The sequence below is a fragment of the Chiloscyllium plagiosum genome, chromosome 7, assembly GCF_004010195.1.
Source record: "Chiloscyllium plagiosum isolate BGI_BamShark_2017 chromosome 7, ASM401019v2, whole genome shotgun sequence".
Lineage (NCBI taxonomy): Eukaryota > Metazoa > Chordata > Chondrichthyes > Orectolobiformes > Hemiscylliidae > Chiloscyllium > Chiloscyllium plagiosum.
The window spans coordinates 57,210,993-57,230,627 of record NC_057716.1 but is presented as its reverse complement, the minus strand read 5'-3'; the positions used below and the strand labels follow the sequence as shown (position 1 = coordinate 57,230,627).

The window sequence follows — 19,635 nt, the reverse complement described above, 5'->3', positions numbered from 1 at the left end:
CCCCTCCCCCAAGTCCCTCCTCCCTATCTTTTATCTTAGCCTGCTGGACCAACTTTCCTCATTCCTGAAGAAGGGCTAATGCCCGAAACGTCGATTCTCCTGTTCCCTAGATGCTGCCTGACCTGCTGCGCTTTTCCAGCAACACATTTCCACCCCTCAAAGATTAGCAAGGCAGCCTTGGTTTAGAGCTGCAGAAAATGGGGGAGGTACTAAATGAGTATTTTGCATCAGTATTTACTGTGGAAAGGGACCTGGAAGATATAGAATGTAGGGATATAGATGGTGACATCTTGAAAAATGTCCATATTACAGAGGATGAAGTGCTGGATGTCTTGAAATGCACAAAGGTGGATAAATCCCCAGGACCTGATCAGGTGTACCCTAGAACTCCATGGGAAGCTAGGCAAGGGATTGCTGGGCTTCTTGCTGAGACATTTGTATCATCAATAGTCACAGGTGAGGTGGCAGAAGATTGGAGGTTGGTTAACGTGGTGCCACTGTTTAAGAAGGGTGGTAAGGACAAGCCAGGGAACTATAGACCAGTGAGCCTGATTGGTGGTGGGCAAGTTGTTGGAGGGAATCCTGAGGGACAGGATGTACATGTATTTGGAAGACAAGGACTGATTAGGGATAGTCAACATGGCTTTGTGAATGGGAAATCATGTCTCACAAACTTGATTGAGTTTTTTGAAGAAGTAAAAAGAGGATTGATGAAGGCAGAGCAGTAGATGTCATCGATATGGACTTCAGGAAGGCGTTCAACAAGGTTCCCCATGGGAACTGGTGAGCAAGGTTAGATCTCGCGGAATACAGGGAGAACTAGCCATTTGGATACAGAACTAGCTCAAAGGTAGAAGACAGAGGGTGGTGGTGGAGGGTTGTTTTTCAGACTGGAGGCTTGTGGCCAGTGGAGTGCCACAAGTATCGGTGCTGGGTCCTGCTATTTTTCGTCATTTACATAAATGATTTGGAAGCGAGCATAAGAGGTACAGTTAGTAAGTTTGCAGATGACAAGGTAGATAGGATAGTGAAGAAGGCATTTGGTATGCTTTCCTTTATTGGTCTAAGTATTGAGTACAGGAGTTAGGAGGTCATGTTGTGACTGTACAGGACATTGGTTAGGCCACTGTTGGAATATTGCGTGCAATTCTGGTCTCCTTCCTACTAGAAAGATGTTGTGAAACTTGAAAGGGTTCAGAAAAGATTTAAGAATATTGCCAGTGTTGGAGGATTTGAGCTATAGAAAGAGGCTGAACAGGCTGGGGCTGTTTTCCCTGGAGCATCAGAGGCTAAGGGGTGACCCTCAGAGTTTTACAAAATTATGAGGGGCATGGATAGGATAAATAGACAAAGTCTTTTCCCTGGGGTTGGGGAGTCCAGAACTAGAGGGCATAGGTTTAGGGTGAGAGGGGAAAGATATAAAAGAAACCTAAGGGGCAACTTTTTCACACAGAGGGTGGTACATGTATAGAATAAGCTACCAGAGGAAGTGGTGGAGGCTGTACAATTGCAACATTGAAGAGGCATTTGGATGGGTATATGAATAGGAAGGGTTTGGAGGGATATGGGCCGGGTGCTGGCAGGTGGGACTAGATTGGGTTGGTGTATCTGGTCGACATGGACGGGTTGTACCGAAGGATCTGTTTCCATGCTATACAGCTCTAAGACTCTAGGATTGGCAAATAGCTGTGTATATACCTAGTTTTCCTGGCTGCAGCTTGTACAAATTGTACATGAGGCAATCCAGTTTTGCACAGTGACCTCAAAAAGGGTTAGGCCCCTTAATTACATACGTAAAGGTTGTAACAGCTGTTTCAGGTGAAGGGGGCTGAACAACTGGTCACACCATAATGACAGATGCCACTGTTCTAACTCACAATGAATATGCACTTCTTATCTTCCATATTAGAAGCCATATACTCCAACATTCAAACAATAGTGGACTAAAATCAAGTACTAGGCCGCAAAGTTTTTCATTATATTACTTCCACATGACAAATGATCACCCTGGTACTCTATATCAAACCACTGTTATGTTAGAAAGAGGAGGTGAGATAAACTAAAACATCCAATTTCATTTTCTTTAAGGTTTGTAATAGACTTATTTATGGTACAGTAGATGTATGTGTTTTTAAGCTCCTGTTAGTATATGATCAATTTAAACTACCAGCAGCAGATGTTTTGTCATCCTTAAAATAATAAAAACTGATTTTTTATTCATATACTCACCCTGACTCTAAGCATAACATCAATCATACACCTCACATAATGAAAGATACAATTAAAGAAAATTATGCACGTCTACAAGTATTAAGGATAAAATAATCACCAATTCAGGAGTTTGATTTGTTGTAGGACATCAGTTGCTGCAGGCCCAGTAGAAAAATGTGTCCTCATTCACTCCTGGTTACAGTTCAGATTGGTTGAAATAGCTGAAGTCAGATTGTTGCAGAATTCCCTTAAAGAGATGACTATCACAAAGCTAAAGTTAAAAATCACAACACCAGGTTATAGTTCAACACATTTATTTGGAAGCACTAGCTTTCAGAACACTGCTCCTTCATCAGCAGTAATGCTCTGAAAGCTAGTGCTTCCAAATAAACCTGTTGGACGATAACCTGGTGTTGTATGATTTTTAACTTTGTCCACTCCAGTCCAACACTGGCATCTCCACATCATGGTCACAAAGTTAGGCATTTGCTGTTTTCCTGTCAGGTCAATTTTCTTCACAGATAGACCTGGCATGTTAGAATCCGACTGTGAAACTTTTAAAGACTTGCAATTTTCAGGACCTTAAAAGTCAATGACAACATCATCTGGCCTGCAGCTACAGAGACTTACTGTGGTCTTCTACAGACTGCACAGGAGATTTCCTGAGTCCTTGGATAATAAAAGATTTCAGTTTCAAAGTTCAGTTTCAGCTACATCACCAAACACCAATATCTGTTGAGAATGCCTTAAGGCTAAAAGACAATTGAAATACAATAAGTGATAAATGGTATAGTCTTTTACATTTATATTGTGAATAGCTGGTCTCTTCAGCTCTCTGTTGTGTAGATTTGATCTTGGAGATGAGAAATCTGCAGTTTTCTGTAAGTAATAATCCTGAAAGTGTCAGGAGACTGGATTAAGCGCCACCCAATTTGATGATGTCATGGAGTGGGCAAATTAGGAGAATAGCTCTGGATCTTGAAGGGGACATATGTTATCTATCTCTCCCAAAATTCCTTGTTGCAATGGCTAAGTAGCTAATATAATTTGTCTCCAGACTCTATTGTGCAATAAACTGAATCTAATTAAAAGTGAGCCTCCTCTTGTTAAGGGCAATTCTAAAACATCATTGTCAATTAAATAAGCCCTCAGATCCAATAAAAGAAGTAGGAATGATGGCAGTATTCACCTGCTTAATGCTACAAGGTACAATGGTGCAAAAATCCATTGGATCCAGCAGAAGACCTTTCTAGAAGACCAAGTGAGTTCACAGCTTTAAAGGCTTTGCTGCTATAAGAACCATTCATTGTTATGCCTCACTGGAGTATTGTGCTGAAAATCAGACCCATCTATTTCCAGAGTCTCAAAATTTAAGGATTTTGAAAAAAAGCAGAATTCCACAATTTACATGCTTTTAGAATCAGGTTGACAAATGTGTGGATCACGTTTCAGTACTTGACAAACAGTTATTTGTTGCAAATACATTCTAACTACAGATAAACAATTATGAACAACCAGCATATTATTTAACTAATTCAAACTCTAACCCCATCATAAACTCATCCTTAAACACACATATAGGCAATCATAAACAGGAAAAGTATTGATTTTATGGAGAGGGAAAGAATAGAAAAGCAGTTCAGGATTCTCTTCACAGAATTTGTGATGTTTCTTGTGCTGATTTGAATACTGCTTCTCAATGTTTCTGTTTCAGGTGCTTTCACTTACTTGCAGGAGGCACAGGGTGACTGGTTCACACACTAACATATTAATTTAAAGGCACAGCTTATAGCAACTGTAGAATGAAAAATTAATTCAAGCTTAGTGTTTTTTTTTTGCTGAAGAGAACAGACAACTCCTGAGCTTGTGGGGATCTGATAGCTTCTCACTATCCTGTTCATAGCCCCAAGCTGTTCAGGTTTGTGATGGCCAATCACATCATCATTGGCAAGCAGAAGGCCCTTGTCATTGTGAACAGGTCCATAGACTAATCAGCTACTCTTTGTCATCGGCATCATCATTTGCACACCGCTTTTGGTTCCAACTTAGCTATAAACCATCCATTACCAATTAAACTAGTTACTTTTAAACAGTACTTACGATGTGTGTCATGTTACTTGTTTTCAAAAAGTGTCACAATCCTGAACCAATTCTTGCTTTTCTTTAAAACAGTTCTTTTCCCATTTCAAACCACGATCAAAAATACAGAGAGGTTACAAAGACAATCTTTACATTATGCAGACAGCCAGCAGATGCAAGTGCCTGAAAAAACTTGCAGTTAGCAAGAACTCATACAAAGAACAAGAAGGGAGGGACAATGCCTCAACCTAAAGCCCTTATTTCTGCCTGATAGGAAGCACAAAAGAAGTGGTGTAAATTAAAGAGATTTAGAAGATGAGTCACATTTGTCAGATACAGATTCCATTGGGAAGTGAAGATTTGCAAGAGCATTCCAGGTAAGAGGTTAGGCTAGGAAGTGACAAATCCTAATTGCATGAATAAAGATAAAAGTTCTTGTTGGGCAAGGGGAAAAGCTTTAAATCAACAGCACAAAAAAAAATGAAGAGGCTGGACAAATGGTAGGAAGTGTTCAGCGCTCACAATCAGTGTTAGTGCCACAGCATGGAAGCACAACGAAACACACACACACAAGGAAACCAAGAGAGATCAGATGAATTGGCCATACTAAATTGTTCATAATATTAGGTGCATTAGTCAGAGGGAAATGTGTCTGGGTGGGTTACTCTTTGGAGGGTCGGTGAGGACTGGTTGGGCTGAATGGTCTGTTTCCACACCGTAGGGATTCTAATCTAAACAGGATTTTACTTTAAGGTTGCAGCACCAAGAAAATCTCAAAGAAAATTAAGGAGATATAAAGGGCAAAGTAAGACATAGTCTCTCAGAAAAATACAGTTTAAAGGGTTTATGGAGTGGTATAAGCGTGGGAGTTCCAAGGTTAAACTGTGGATCTGACAGAAAGTACTTATTAAGGATGCCGGTACAAGGTTTCATTTGGAGAACTTGTGAAAAAGGGCATGTATTGTGAAAGGCAAAAAACCTACATTTTGCCTGCATTAGGCAGGAAAGGTCCATTTTGACTGCAAAACTGCACAGGAATCACCATTAAAGCCATACATTTAAAAAGCATTCCTATTTCGCAGAGTTAAAAAGCTTTAATGGGAAGAAAAGAGTAACACATTTATTCAATGCACAGTTTGAAACATTACAGACAAGGAAAATGAAACATAATTGCTATTTATAGAAGTAATGGTCTTCAAGAGAAAGAACATTAAGAGAATCAGGAAGCAGAGGTGAGTGTAGTGGCCATCTCTAAGGGGAAGGTGCTGGGAGAGCTGGAAGGTCTGAAGGTGGATAAACCAGATAGACTACATTCCAGAGCTCTGATGGACATAGCTGAGGAAATTGTGAAGACACTGGTGGTGATCTTTCAGCAGTCGCTGGAGTTAGGCAGGGTCTCAGAGGACTGGAAATTGGCTAATGTAACACAACTGCTTAACAAGCAAAGGAGGCAGAAGACAAGAAATTATGAGCAGTTAGCCTGACCTCAGTCATTGGTAAGATTTTAGAGTCCATTATAAAGGTGAGATTGTAGAGTACTTGGAAGTGCATGGTAAAATAGGGCAGAGTCAGCACTGCTTCATCAAGGGGAGGTAATTCCTGAAAAATCTGTTAGAAATCTTTGTGGAGGTAAGGAACAAGTTAGATAAAGGAGAGCCAGCAGATATGATCTATTTGGAATTCCAGAAGAACTTTGACAAGGTGCTGCACAGGAGGCTGATAAATAAGATAAGGGTAGGGATAGGGTACAGGCATGGATAGATGGTTGATTGACTGGGAGAAAACAGAGAGTGGGAATAAAGGGTTTTTTTCAGGACAGCAAGCAGTGACTAGTGGAGTTTGCAGGGATCAGTGCTGGGACCATAGCTTTTCACATTATACATTAACAATCTGGATGAAGGAACTGAGGACATTGGTGCTAATTTTGCAGATAAAACAAAGATAGGTAGAGGGACAGGTAGTGTTGAGGAGGTGGGAGGGTGCAGAAAGACGGAGAAGCAAGGAGAGTAGGCAAAGTAGTGACAGATGAAATAGAATGTGGGGAAGTGTGAGGTAATGCACTTTTGTTGGAACTATAGAGGCATGAACTATTTTCTAAATGGGGATAGGCTTCAGAAATCTGAACTACAGAGGAACTTGGAAAACTGTAGCTGTGGAGCTATAAAATCTGAATTCATAAATAGAATTGTTGTTGGAATTATTCAGGAATCTTTGCCTGATTCATTACAGTTTAAACAAGATTTAACTTCATAAAATTATCAAGATTATGCTGGAAGCATAACAAGGAGGAATCACAGACAAATCCTAAGAAGGACAATCTTGTCACATAAGCACAACAGAATCTATTCACTTTGCAAGGTATTAACGCTCCAAAGAGACAAGTGACAAGCCCACACAAAGAGTAGGTTAAACAGCAGATTCTAAGTACTGAATCTTCATATATTTTGCCTAAATGTCAACTCCAGGGAGTTTCAAGGATTGCTCCTCTCGATGAGCCTGGAGACTTTTCTCATGCTATTCTCTGCAGCTCACCTCATTAATTCTGGGTCTGGTTTCGTAGGCACTGTTCTGTGAAACCTTGTGGTCAGTAGTGGCAGAAATAGTCAGCAGTCACCTGCTTTGTGCAGTGTTCATGTTCTGGAAGAGTTCCAGCAATGCCACAACTCTAAGTGGAAACGCCCTTTCTCTGCTACCTTACAGAAATTCTAATTCAGATACTGAACCTAGCTCGCACCAAGACTCATGGTGCACCGCTCTCCTTTCATCTCCCTCACTGTCACTCACCCCACTCCCCAGATTATGAAACCTTCCAGCCCTCTGCTCTTCCTTTTCATTCATTTGGGACATGACACTGCTTTTCCTGCACTGACACCACCACTTCAAGCTTTTTGAGTCATTTGTAGCCCCCTCAAAACCTGTCTTTGCATAATTGCAGGAGGAACCAGCTTAAAACTATGCTGAAAGTACAAAGATGGGTGGCAGGATGGCTGATACTAGTCTTCTCATCCCAAATAAGTACAAAATCCTTGAACTCATAGCAGAAGTCTGTGAATGTTCATGTGATAATACCGAGACCTCCATGCCCTGGAAACCAAGTGGACTTCAAGATACTGTACTGTGCTATTCCCACCTTGTCACCATTGTGAACAAATTCTTAACATGTTCAAGCTTCCACATCTATTGCGCAACTCACTTTTTTTTCTGATGAAGGGCTTATGCCTGAAATGTAGACTCCCCTGCTCGTCAGATGCTGCTGAGCTGATGTGCTTTTTCCAGGGCCACACTTTTCGACACTCACCTCTTCTCTTGTCTTATGCAGACAGCAGCAGCAGCAACCACCCAGCATCCATCTACCAGAGACCAGCCCCTCTGGATATCAGATCCTCCTCCACTTTTGAGGAAGAAGCAGTAGATCCTGCAGTGGTTACACCAGAAAAGCTTTCTTTCTGCACTCTTAACCAACTCAGATATTTCACCTCATGGGCATTTTAATTAAGCACATCAGAGGCATGTCTCTGTGGTTGACTGAGGAGGAAACATAGCAAGTCTCTGATATTCAGAGGACTACTCAAGACCAGGAACCTGTTCAGTCCCAGGCAGAGGACAACTCCTTGACATTGCTTATTAATAACTTAATGCAAATGCACAAACAGAATCAGGAGCAGGAGTCAGTTTGTTGGAGAAAGCCAGCAAACTCTATTGAACACTAAAAGAGTCTGCTAACATTATCACTCCCATATTGGCTCTGACCAGCTCCATGGACAAATTGGTGGCTGTCATGGGAAACAAGGTCCATATAAAACTATGGATAAACAAGGCTCAGTGACTTCCAGAAATGCACACAGACTTTCATTCACAGGTCTTTACCCATAGGTGTGCAAAAACAACAGTAATGCAATGTGCAACAAGGAACCTTGACCTCATTCTGGGTGACCCCTTCTCTCAAAGTATTAGGGTGATTCCAGCAGGCACCCAGATGGATGAGGCTCCATGCAGAAGGATCCACCCCCTACTCTCAAAATCTCTTCTCAGGACACTGCATCCATGCTTAGCCCCTACACTGCAACCTTATCTGTGACCCTCAACTTTGTGGAAATTGTAGCAGAGGAGGGTGAGTTTGCATCTAGATGGGGCACTCCAGATATTTCTTGACCCTCTACCTACAATTTTTATATTGCAAGATCTACAGCAATAATCTTAAAGGCCAAACTATTCCTGCTTCTAGTTTTTATGTTTCTATGTGCACAACTACATCTGTATTTTCTGAAAAAATAATTATTATTGATTCACCAATGAAGAAAATGACCTTCTTCAGATGCTATATTTTTATAACTTTGTGAAGAATTGAAAATCCTTTTTTCCTTCTTTCTGAAAATTATTGAATAATCTTTAGCAAGATGATACAGAATTATGGGGCTGAATCCATTGACACCTCACCCACCAGTCTGATGGTCAACATCACTAATATCCTTAAGAAAGTTAATCAGTGTGAGAAGTTCACTCTATTTCCCTCTCCACAGAAGCTGCTTGACCTGCCAATTATTTACAGCATTCTTTTAAATTTCAACGTGAATATGGTTTCTCCTTTCCCTGTAACTCATGCTGATGTTCACAAAGCTCTAGCTTCAGTGTACAACTGTCTTCAGTTTAAGTTATGTCAACTGATGCTCCCAAAACCTATCTTCCTGCTTCTGCTTGTGCTGAATTATCTTCCTTTTGTTTGCTGTTCAACCTATTTCTTTCTGATTGCAATTTGCTGCTTCTGAATTTATTTCTGGCTGTACTTATGTTACTCCATTTTGCTTTGGATATTCAATTTAATCTTTTAACAGCCAAGTATTTTGTTTGGTCTGTGAATGATAGTTACTTGGGTTAGCTCTTACCAATTGATGCTATTCAGCTCTTTTAAACAGTTTCCTCAAGATATAAGTACTGTATAAGTGTAAGATCAAAAACATTCAGGTAATTATCTATTATACGTTATCGTACAATGGACAACAAATTCAACATTGTTCAATTGTACTCCAAAATGAATATGTCCTATTATGTCGTGCCAGCTATTTTTCTTCTGAACCTAATGTTCTGGTATGAGTGTTTTTGTTTTTCAGCTAATTTCAGGCCAAGCCTCAATTTTTAAAAAACAATAATTGTTACTGATATATACATGATACTATAGCTACAGAGAAAACTGCTATGGGGCTGTTCTAGTTCCAACCTTCTGGCAGAATCACTATCACATGTGCATCAAGGTCATACTCATATCAAGCAGAACCTCAGAGGTGCACATATATATTAATTAAACCCTATTTCCACACCTAATGCTTGAATTTGCTCCAATATATTAATTAGCTATGTTAGTTAGATACTTTAACTCTGTGCATTAGAACGAGGTACGATAGAGAGAGATTTTGTGGCACAATAGGTTGCAACCCTGCCTCTGAGTCAGAAGCTCTGGATCCAAGTCCCATACAGGACATAATGGCCAAAGAAGGGGTGCTTATAACACAGCCAAACAAGTTGTGTATAAACTTGTAAATCTTACCAACACAAGCCAAAGAAGATGCTAAGAGTGGGAGAGGTTCCTGGTCAGCCAAGTGATGGAAAGAAATTGGAGCCTCTACCATCACTAATTCATAGCTCCAGGCTACAAAACCTTGTACTCCTTGGTGGGAGTTGGCTTAGTTGTCTAGACAACTGGTGTGGATCATATTGGTGCCTACAGTACAGGATTCAAACTCCTTTCTGCCTGTAATGGATTTGGGACTTGTCCATATCTATCCATGGCAGAGATCATTCCATTGTGTTCCATACCTGCCTTCAGGCCAAACATTGAAGAAGCAAGTTATCATAGAACACGGCTAAATTTATGGATTATGTGAGTGCATTTTTAATAATAGGTACAAATTAGAGGTTCCTAGCTTGTGCATTATTCATAGAATGATTTCCAATCTCCTGTTTCATTTTGCATCCACAGCAAGCTTCTGATGAGTAGTTTGATAGTTCAAACTGATAGTTTGAATTAGACTTGCAATATTTTGTATTTAAAAGGCTGGAAAGGTAATTTAAAGAACATTTTTGACCTTTTATAACCGGTACTAATTGTTTAGAAGTGTAGAATTGTAATTAAATGCTTCCAAGTAATATTCCCCCCTTCCCCAATTCAGGATCCAATAATAGCGATAGTGGCTCAAGAAGTGGAGGAAATATAGTAAAAACTTCAGGGAGAACTGTTTGAACCTCAAACTTAAGAACATAAGAAATGGGAGCAGAAGGTTCAAGCTGCCTTCACTACTCAATAATTTTATGGCTGATCTGAGTCTGGTGTTATACTTCAATTTTCTGCCTGTCCCAACCCAGAACCCTATAACACTTGACTCCTTTGTAGATCAAAAATCTCTCTAACTCAGCTTTGAATGTACTCAGGGGCCCACCCTCCAATGCTGTCCGGAGAATAGAATTCCAAAAATTAGTGACCGGCTGAGAGAAGAAATTCCTCCTAGCCTCCATCATAATTGAGAGACCTCTTTAGATTAGATTAGATTACATTACAGTGTGGAAACAGGCCCTTCAGCCCAACAAGTCCACACCGACCCGCCGAAGCGCAACCCACCCATACCCCTACATTCACCCCTTACCTAACACTACGGGCAATTTAGGATGGCCAATTCACCTGACCTGCACATCTTTGGATTGTGGGAGGAAACCGGAGGAAACCCATGCAGACACGGGGAGAACGTGCAAACTCCACACAGTCAGTCGCCTGAGGCGGGAATTGAACCCGGGTCTCCGGCGCTGTGCCACCGTGCCGCCCACAAAACTGTGCCACAATGAGTTGTGTGTATCTAAGCTGTGAACTTGAGTTGTTTAACTGTGCATCCTCAGTATGAGTGATCTCTATTGAGGTCCATTTATCCTGCTTCAACATTATTTACTGAAGAATGCAGCTCAGCCTGTTGGGGATGAGTATATGAATTGGTACTAACAAGGCTTACTTGAAGTTCATATGCCCAAGTGTTATCTGGCATTTGACTGGAATTTGTAATTCTGTCACAGGCTTATTTTCCATCTCTTTTGCCAACAGAAATGCAAGCCAAAGCTCAGATTATCTTTAGTGCTTCCTCCTCTGTTGTCAAAGTGGAGATACCTGAATGACCATCTCCAATCCTTTGTCCCTCTTTGATATTCTGTATTCTGTTCTCCTACAAATCAAAACCAATAGTGGTAGAGATAATTTGTTTTAAGAACATATCTTTGAAGAAGCCTTGGTGAGTTGCTGTAGTGTACCTTGTATGTGGTACATATTGCCCCCATGCATTGTAGAAGTGAATGCTAATGTGATGAATGGAGCACTAATCAAGTGGTCTACTTTGTATTGGATGAGGTCAATTGTTTTAAACTGTTGGAACATTGTGAATCTGGGAAGCAGGGAGTATTCAGTCATGGCTGAGCACATTGGATTAAGTAAAGATTATGACTCCCAACAAAACTCCTGCCTTTGGTACTGAAGACTTTTGCATCAGAATTAGCTAAGTTATTCAATTTCATTGATGTACATCTCAAAAGTTAGGAATTTTTCCAGGCATGTCTTGTCCAATGACAATTCAATGTGAATCAAATAATGCTTCCCCATTAACTTACTGTCAAACTGATAGAAGAGGCATGGACAGTGAACTCAGGCATAACTTACTCAGAAATGCAAAGCTTGCATCATCTCAATCTAATTCAGCTGCAAACTTCATATCAGCCTTGGCCCAAACATGGAGAGAAGAGCTGAACACTCGAGTTGTGGTGAATTGACTGCTTTTGATATTAAAGCAGCATTTGGCAAAGTTTAGCACCAAGAAGCCAAGTAAAATGAAAGGATTCTAGTAAAACTGGATTCTGGTCAATGAGAAAAAGAAAAATATTCTCCATTCAAATCTAATACAAAGGAGGTCAATTATCTCAGCTCCAGGACATTGCTCGGAGTTCCTCAAGACAGTTTCTTAAGTGCAATGATTTCAATTGCTTCATTGATGATTTTCTTTTCATCATAAGGTCAAAAGTCAGAATGTTCACAAATGGTTGCAGTATTCAGTTCCTTCTGAAACTCCTCAGCCATTTTTGATATCATCTGGAATGACTCAAATTGGCTGAAAACTGACTTATGCGATGGCGGGGATCTCGGGTGGAAACCATGATGGATTATCCACTCCATTCTTTGCTAAATATAGGCCCCATACACTTCAGCCTCGTCTTTTGTACTAACATCATTTGGATGAGCATATTCATGAAACCTCCTCTGTATGTTGCTTATTAATTGTTCACCACCATTCAGGTATGATGTAGGGCATTATCCCTGTAATCCACATGAAATGGTTTACATTAAATTACGTATGTCTGCCTCTGTTAAAAGCCTGAACGGAATCCACTCATCCCAAACACCAGGTATCCCCACCTCCTCATGAGTGAGTAGGGTGTAGTTACATATTCTCACAGTTTCCCAATCTTCTCATAACTATAGACCCTGCTGTTATTAAATCTACACCAATGTGCAGATTGTGGTACGGCAAATCTGATGAACACCAATTGATAACAACCCCTTAATAGAACAAAGTGAATAGCAAATATAAATGGGTGTTGATTAGTCATCAGAGACTGTGTAGGAGGCAGTATTACATTATAAAGTGCTTGATATTGTCAAGGATGCTTTGCAATAATTAGCAATGACAACAATCCCACTCACTTCTATTCACAAGGTTACTGGAGTATTTTATCTTCAGTATTGAACATCGACATAAGCATGCTAAGTATATTTAAATGATATATTTGTATAATTTAATGCTAGTTTATCAACAATTAGATCTTTATTTTTATATTCACTGTATAAAATATCTCTATTTTTAATGAGTCTGACACTGGGCAAATTTCAGCTGTGTTACAGTTATATATGCCAATACAATACAATGTGGCCACATTGCAGCCAAGTCAGATTGGCAGAAATTAAAATTGACAGCAAAGATTTCAGTGCTCTATCCTCTGAGTTGTAGGTTAAAGACTCTGTCCTGAGACATGACCACAAAATTATGGCTGCCATTTGAGTGCAGTATTGAAAGTATGCTGCATTGTTGATAAGACATTACAGGACTTCTCTGTCCCTACAGGTTCATATAAATGATGCCAGGGCATTATTTTTGGAAGACCACAACAATTCTCCCTGATGTCCTAGGCAATATTTTCCACTCAACTAATGCCACAGAAAATGTGGCTACTCATCCAATTTCCCTTTGTGGGATTTTGTGGTTGTTGCCTGTTTAACAAGTTACTATATTTCAAAATCAATATATATGTGCTTTGGGAGAAGCTGAGAATATTACATCTCCCAAATTTTTTGGAGATTTTTAATAGATATTTGATGATATCAGGGATAGGTATACCTTAGATATCATATATTAGCAAAGTAACCATCTTGCTTTACAGCAGGAGTATTTGATGTAAACTGGAGAAAGTGAGGTCTGCAGATGCTGGAGATCAAAGTTGAAACTTTATTGCTGGAACAGCACAGCAGGTCAGGCAGCATCCAGGGAACAGGAGATTCGACGTTTCGGGCACAGGCCCTTCTTTAGCCTGGCCTTCAAGAGCAATGACTGAAAGAATACTAAATTTACCTACATCAGTTGCACTGCTTGTTCTTGTCAGAGAAAAGCCAATTTAAATTTACATGCTAATTGTGGGGCCAATTGGATTTTACTGATAGTACTACATTAATACATTTCCACGTGAAAGAAGTGCTGCATTTGAAGTCAATAGACAATAGATAATAGGTGCAGGAGTAGGCCATTCTGCCCTTCGAGCCAGCACCACCATTCATTATGATCATGGTTGACCATCCTCAATCAGTATTCTGTTCCTGCCTTATCCCCATAACCCTTGATTCCACTATCCTTATGAGCTCTATCCAACTCTTTCTTGAAAGTATCCAGAGACATGGCCTCCACAGCCTTCTGGGGCAGAGCATTCCATACACCCACCACTCTCTGGGTGAAGAAGGTTCTCCTCAACTCTGTTCTAAATGGCCTGCCCCTTATTTTTAAACTGTGTCCTCTGGTTCGGGACTCACCCATCAGCGGAAACATGCTTTCGGCCTCCAGAGTGTCCAATCCTTTAATAATCTTATGCGTCTCAATCACATCCCCTCTCAGCCTTCTAACCTCAAGCCCAGTCACTCCAATCTTTCAACATAAGATAGTCCCGCCTTTCCGGGAATTGACTTAATGAGCCTATGCTGTACTCCCTCAATAGCCAGAATATCTTTCCTCAAATTTGGAGACCAAAACTGCACACAATATTCCAGGTGCGGTCTCACCAGGGCCCTCTACAGCTGCAGAAGAACCTCTTTGCTTCTATACTCAATTCCTCTTGTTACGAAGGCCAGCATGCTATTAGCTTTCTTCACTGCCTGCTGTACCTGCATGCTTGCTTTCATTGACTCATGTACAAGAACACCTAGATCTCATTGTACTGCCCCTTTACCTAACTTGACTCCATTTAGGTAGGAATCTGCCTTCCTGTTCTTGCCACCAAAGTGGATAACCACACATTTATCCACATCAAACTACATCTGCCATGCATCTGTCCACTCACCTAGCCTGTCCAGGTCACCCTGTAATCTCCCTCTCACATTTCACCCTGCCACGCAGCATTGTATCATCAGCAAATTTGCTAACATTACTTTTAATACCATCATCTATATCATTAATATATATTGTAAAAAGCTGCGGTTCCAGCACTGATCCCTGCGGTACCCCACTGGTCACCGCCTGCCATTCCGAAAGGGAGCCATTTATCACTACTCTTTGTTTCCTGTCAGCCAACCAATTTTCAATCCAAGTCAGTACTTTGCCCCCAGTACCATGCACCCTAATGTTGCTCAGTAACCTCCTATGTGGGACTTTATCAAAGGCTTTCTGAAAGTCCATGTACACTACATCCACTGGATCTCCCTTGTCCATCTTCAGGGTTACATCCTCAAAAAATTCCAGAAGATTAGTCAAGCATGATTTCCCCTTCATAAATCCATGCTGACTCTGACCTATCCTGTTACTGCTATCCAGATGTGTCATAATTTCATCCTTTATAATAGACTCCAGCATCTTTCCCACCACTGAGGTCAGACTAACTGGTCTATAATTCCCTGCTTTCTCTCTCCCTCCTTTCTTGAAACATTAGCCACCCTCCAATCCATAGGAACTGATCCTGAATCTATAGAACATTGGAAAATGATCACCAATGCATCCACGATTTCTCGAGCCACCTCCTTCAGTACCGGGGGATGTAGACCATCAGGTCCCGGGGACTTATCAGCCTTCAGACCTAACAGTCTCTCCAACACCATTTCCTGGCAAATATAAATTCTCTTCAGTTCAGGTCCTTCAGCCACTATTACCTCAGGGAGATTGCTTGTGTCTTCCCAGATCTGAAGTACCAATTCAACTCTTCTGCCATTTCTTTGTTCCCCGTAATATATTCACCCGTTTCTGTCTTCAAGGGCCCAATTTTAGTCTTAGCTATTTTTTTTCCTTTCACATACTTAAAAAAGCTTTTACTATCCTCTTTTATATTTTTGGACAGTTTACCTTTGTACCTCATTTTTCTTCTCTGCGTATTTCCTTCTTAGTTATTCTCTGTTGTTCTTTAAAAGCTTCCCAGTCCTCCATTTTACCACTCATTTTTGCTATGTTATACTTTTTCTCTTTTGACTTTATATGTTTCTTAACTTCCCTCGTCAGCCACAGCCACCCCTGCCTCCTCTTAGGATCTTTCTTCCTTTTTGGAATGAACTGATCCTGCATCTTCTGCATTATACCCAGAAATACCTGCCATTGTTGTTCCACTGTTATCACTGCTAAGATGTTGCACCATTGAACTTTGGCCAGCTCCTCCCTCATAGCTCCATAGTTCCTCTTATTCAACTGAAATAAAGTCACTTCCGATCGTATCCCCTCCCTTTCAAATTGCAGATTAAAGCTTATTGTATTATGGTCAATACCTCTTAATGGCTCCTTTACTTTGAGGTCCCTGATCAAATCCGGTTCATTGCACAACACCAGATCCAGAATTGCCTTCTCCCTGGTAGGTTCCAGCACCAGCTGTTCTAAGAATCCATTTCGGAGGCACTCCACAAACTCCCTTTCTTGGGGTCCAGTACCATCCTGATTCTCCCAGTCTACCTGCATGTTGAAATCCCCCATAACAACTGTAATAATATCCTTGCAACAGGCCAATTTCAGCTCCTTATTCAACTCTCACCCTACATCCAGACTACTGTTTGGGGGCCTGTAGATAACTCCCTTGAGGGTCTTTCTACCCTTAGAATTTCTCAGCTTTATCCATATTGACTCTACATCCCCTGATTCTAGGTCCTCCTGCGCAAGGGAATGAATATCATTCCTTACCAACAGGGCCACCCCACCTCCTCTGCCAGTCAGTCTGTCCTTACGATAGCACGTGTAGCCTTGAATATTCATTTCCCAGGCCCTGTCCACTTGAAGCCACGTCTCTGTTATCCCCACAACATCGTAACTGCCCATTTCCAAATGAGCCTCAAGCTCATCCATCTTATTTCTAAAGCTTCGTGCATTCATAAATAGTATTTTTAATTTGTTACTGCCCTCACCCTTCCTATCAATCCCTATTTCACTCAACCTTACAGCATGATCCGTTTTTGAGTTTTCTGCTCCATTGATACCATTGTCTTTCTTGACTTCTCTTGTTCTAACTTTCCCTTCAATTTCCTTCTTAAACTTCCAGTTTGTCCCCTTCCCCCCCCCCCGCTATTTAGTTTAAACGCAGCTGTGTTGCAGTGGCAAACCTGCCTGCCAGAATGCTGGTTTCCCCACCTATTAAGGTGCAACCCGTCCCTCTTGTATAATTTATCCTTACCGCAAAACATACCCCAGTGATCCAAGAATTTAAATCCTTGCTTCCTGCACCTGTTCCCCAGCCACACATTCAAATCCATTATTTCCCTGTTCCTGGCCTCTCCAGCCCGAGGAACTGGAAGCAAACCGGAGATAACCACCCTGTACGTCCTGCTTTTCAGCTTTCTTCCGAGTTCTCCGAAGTCCGGCTGTAGAATGTGCCTCCTCTTCTTCCCGACATCATTTGTGCCAACATGTACCACCACCTCTGGCTCTTCACCTTCGCCCTTGAGGATTTCCTGCATTTTGTCTGCGATGTCCTTAATCCTGGCACCAGGAAGGCAACACACCATCCTCAAATCCCACCTATTGCTACAGAAACCCCGTTCAGTTCCTCTCACTATGGAGTCCCCTATTACCATGGCTCTGTGTGATGTCTGACTCCTCGGCTCTGCCTCCATGCCAATCTTAGATTGGAAGACCTGACCCCCTCACGGACTGGCAGTGTCATCTGTCTCTTTTGTTTCCAAAAGATTCAACCTGTTCCTGACAGGTACTTCCACTGGGGTCTCTTGCACTTGTCTCCTCTCTGCCTTCCTCATCGTCAATAGCAATATTAACAAACCATTTTATTGAAAGCAACCAACACTATCCTGGAGCAAAGTTCATTCTAGGTATGGCTGTAAATATAGAAAAAGACCCATGCTGTCACACTTGCATCTATCTTTCAACATTAGCTTTGCTTGCAATTTTATGAGTGAGCGCAATTTCTTCCTGTCTGCCTCAGCTTCAACAAACAACGTAAGGGGGTTTGTTTGCCTTTGTGTATCCTTCAGTCTTGCAATCCTTTTCTCTGCTAAATATTTATCCAGTTTTGCTTTTAATAAATGTGTGAGCTCTTGTTGAGGCCACACCTAGAATATTGTGTGCAGTTTTGGTCTCCTTTTCTGAGGAAGGATGCTCTTGCTCTTGAGGGAGTGCAGCTAAGGTTTACCAGGCTGATTCCGGGGATGGCAGGACTGATGGATGAGGACAGATTGACTAGATTAGGATTATTTTCACAAATTCAGACAAATAAAGGGGGATCTCACAGAGACTCAAAATTCTAACAGGACCAGACAGAGTAAATGCAGGGGGAGGATGTTCCTGATGGTGGGTGTGTTCAAGCCGCACGGTGGCTCAGTGGTTAGCACTGCTGCGTCACAGCGCCAGGGACCCGGGTTCGATTCCCACCTTGGGCAACTGTCTGTGTGGAGTTTGCACATTCTCCCTGTGTCTGCATGGATTTCCTCCCACAACGCAAAGATGTACAAGTCAGGTGAATTGGCCATGCTAAATTGCACGTAGTGTTAGGTGCATTTGACAGGGGTAAATATAGGGTAGGGGAATGGGTCTGGGTGGGTTACTCTTCGGAGGGTCAGTGTGGATTTGTTGGGCCAAAGGGCCTGTTTCCATACTGTAGGAAATCTAATCAGAACCAGGGGTCACAGTTTGAGGATTTGAGGTAGACTATTTCGGACGGAGATGAGGAGACATTTCTTCACCCAAAGAGTAGTGAGCCTCTGGAATTCATTTCCAAGGTAGTTGAGGACAAGACATGGCTAAGAGGTGGCTAGATTGAGGCGAATGGGATCAAAGGTTATGGGGAGAAAGCAGGATTAAGTTATTTAGTTGGACGATCAGCCATGACCATGATGAATGGTAGAGCAGGCTTGAAGGGCTGAATGGCCTCCTCCTGCTCCTATCTTCTAAGTTTCTATCACCATACCATGCTATTAATGAGCATTTATTCCACATTTTCATTTCTTTGTAGCCATGAAAATCTTCTAATTTCCACACTGGCTAGTGGTATTTTACTTATGTACTTCTGGAAGACAGTCTGTGCTAAATAACCTGGTTTTCTTTCCTCTCGACATTTTATTCATTCAATTCAAGTCCTCTCCCAATTTCCCTTTATTCAGTGAAAATTTGTTTATCTAAATCTTGATGTGATGTGGTTTTCTGAATTTTGCCAATGTAACATATACCACACAGACTCAGATTCTTCATAAAACATATATGTGATAGTTTAGTAACAACTAGCTATGTATATAAATATGCCATGTTAGCTTTACATGGAGCCTGGGGATTCTGTGCTTAAATATGTTACTATGAGATACATGGTTTAATGGCTGGTTAACAGACTGTCGCTGACCAACTAACTGAATGACTGTACAGAGATTAAGATGGAGGCTTTCATCCTAGAGCACCACATGCCTAATGTCAACCTGTCTTAAAGGTACAGTCTCTTTCTGAGATCTGTACAATAATACAACATCTCCCTTTTTTTAATCCAATGAGAATATTAAATTTGTTCTAATAAGTATGTGCAATGATGCACATTGGTTCATTATCTTTATATGTTAATATAATGCTTTGGCAGACATTTAATTTGATTGTATCGAAT

The 19,635-nt window shown here is 41.1% G+C and overlaps 2 long non-coding RNA genes across 4 annotated transcripts in view; one reads left to right on the top strand and one right to left on the bottom strand.

The window, feature by feature from the left end:
- LOC122552026 overlaps positions 1–3,164 on the bottom strand; it is a 32,635-nt gene extending 29,471 nt beyond the window's left edge. Inside the window, exon 1 of one of the 2 annotated variants that reach the window (XR_006312269.1) lies at positions 3,013–3,164. This is a non-coding gene — a long non-coding RNA (uncharacterized LOC122552026). Of the gene's footprint in view, positions 1–2,329; positions 2,502–3,012 lie in introns of those variants that run through there. The other variant, XR_006312270.1, reaches the window with a different exon arrangement.
- A 234-nt stretch (positions 3,165–3,398) lies between these two features.
- LOC122552025 overlaps positions 3,399–19,635 on the top strand; it is a 46,138-nt gene continuing 29,901 nt past the window's right edge. Inside the window, exon 1 of one of the 2 annotated variants that reach the window (XR_006312268.1) lies at positions 3,399–3,472. This is a non-coding gene — a long non-coding RNA (uncharacterized LOC122552025). The remainder of the gene's footprint in view (positions 3,473–19,635) is intronic. The other variant, XR_006312267.1, reaches the window with a different exon arrangement.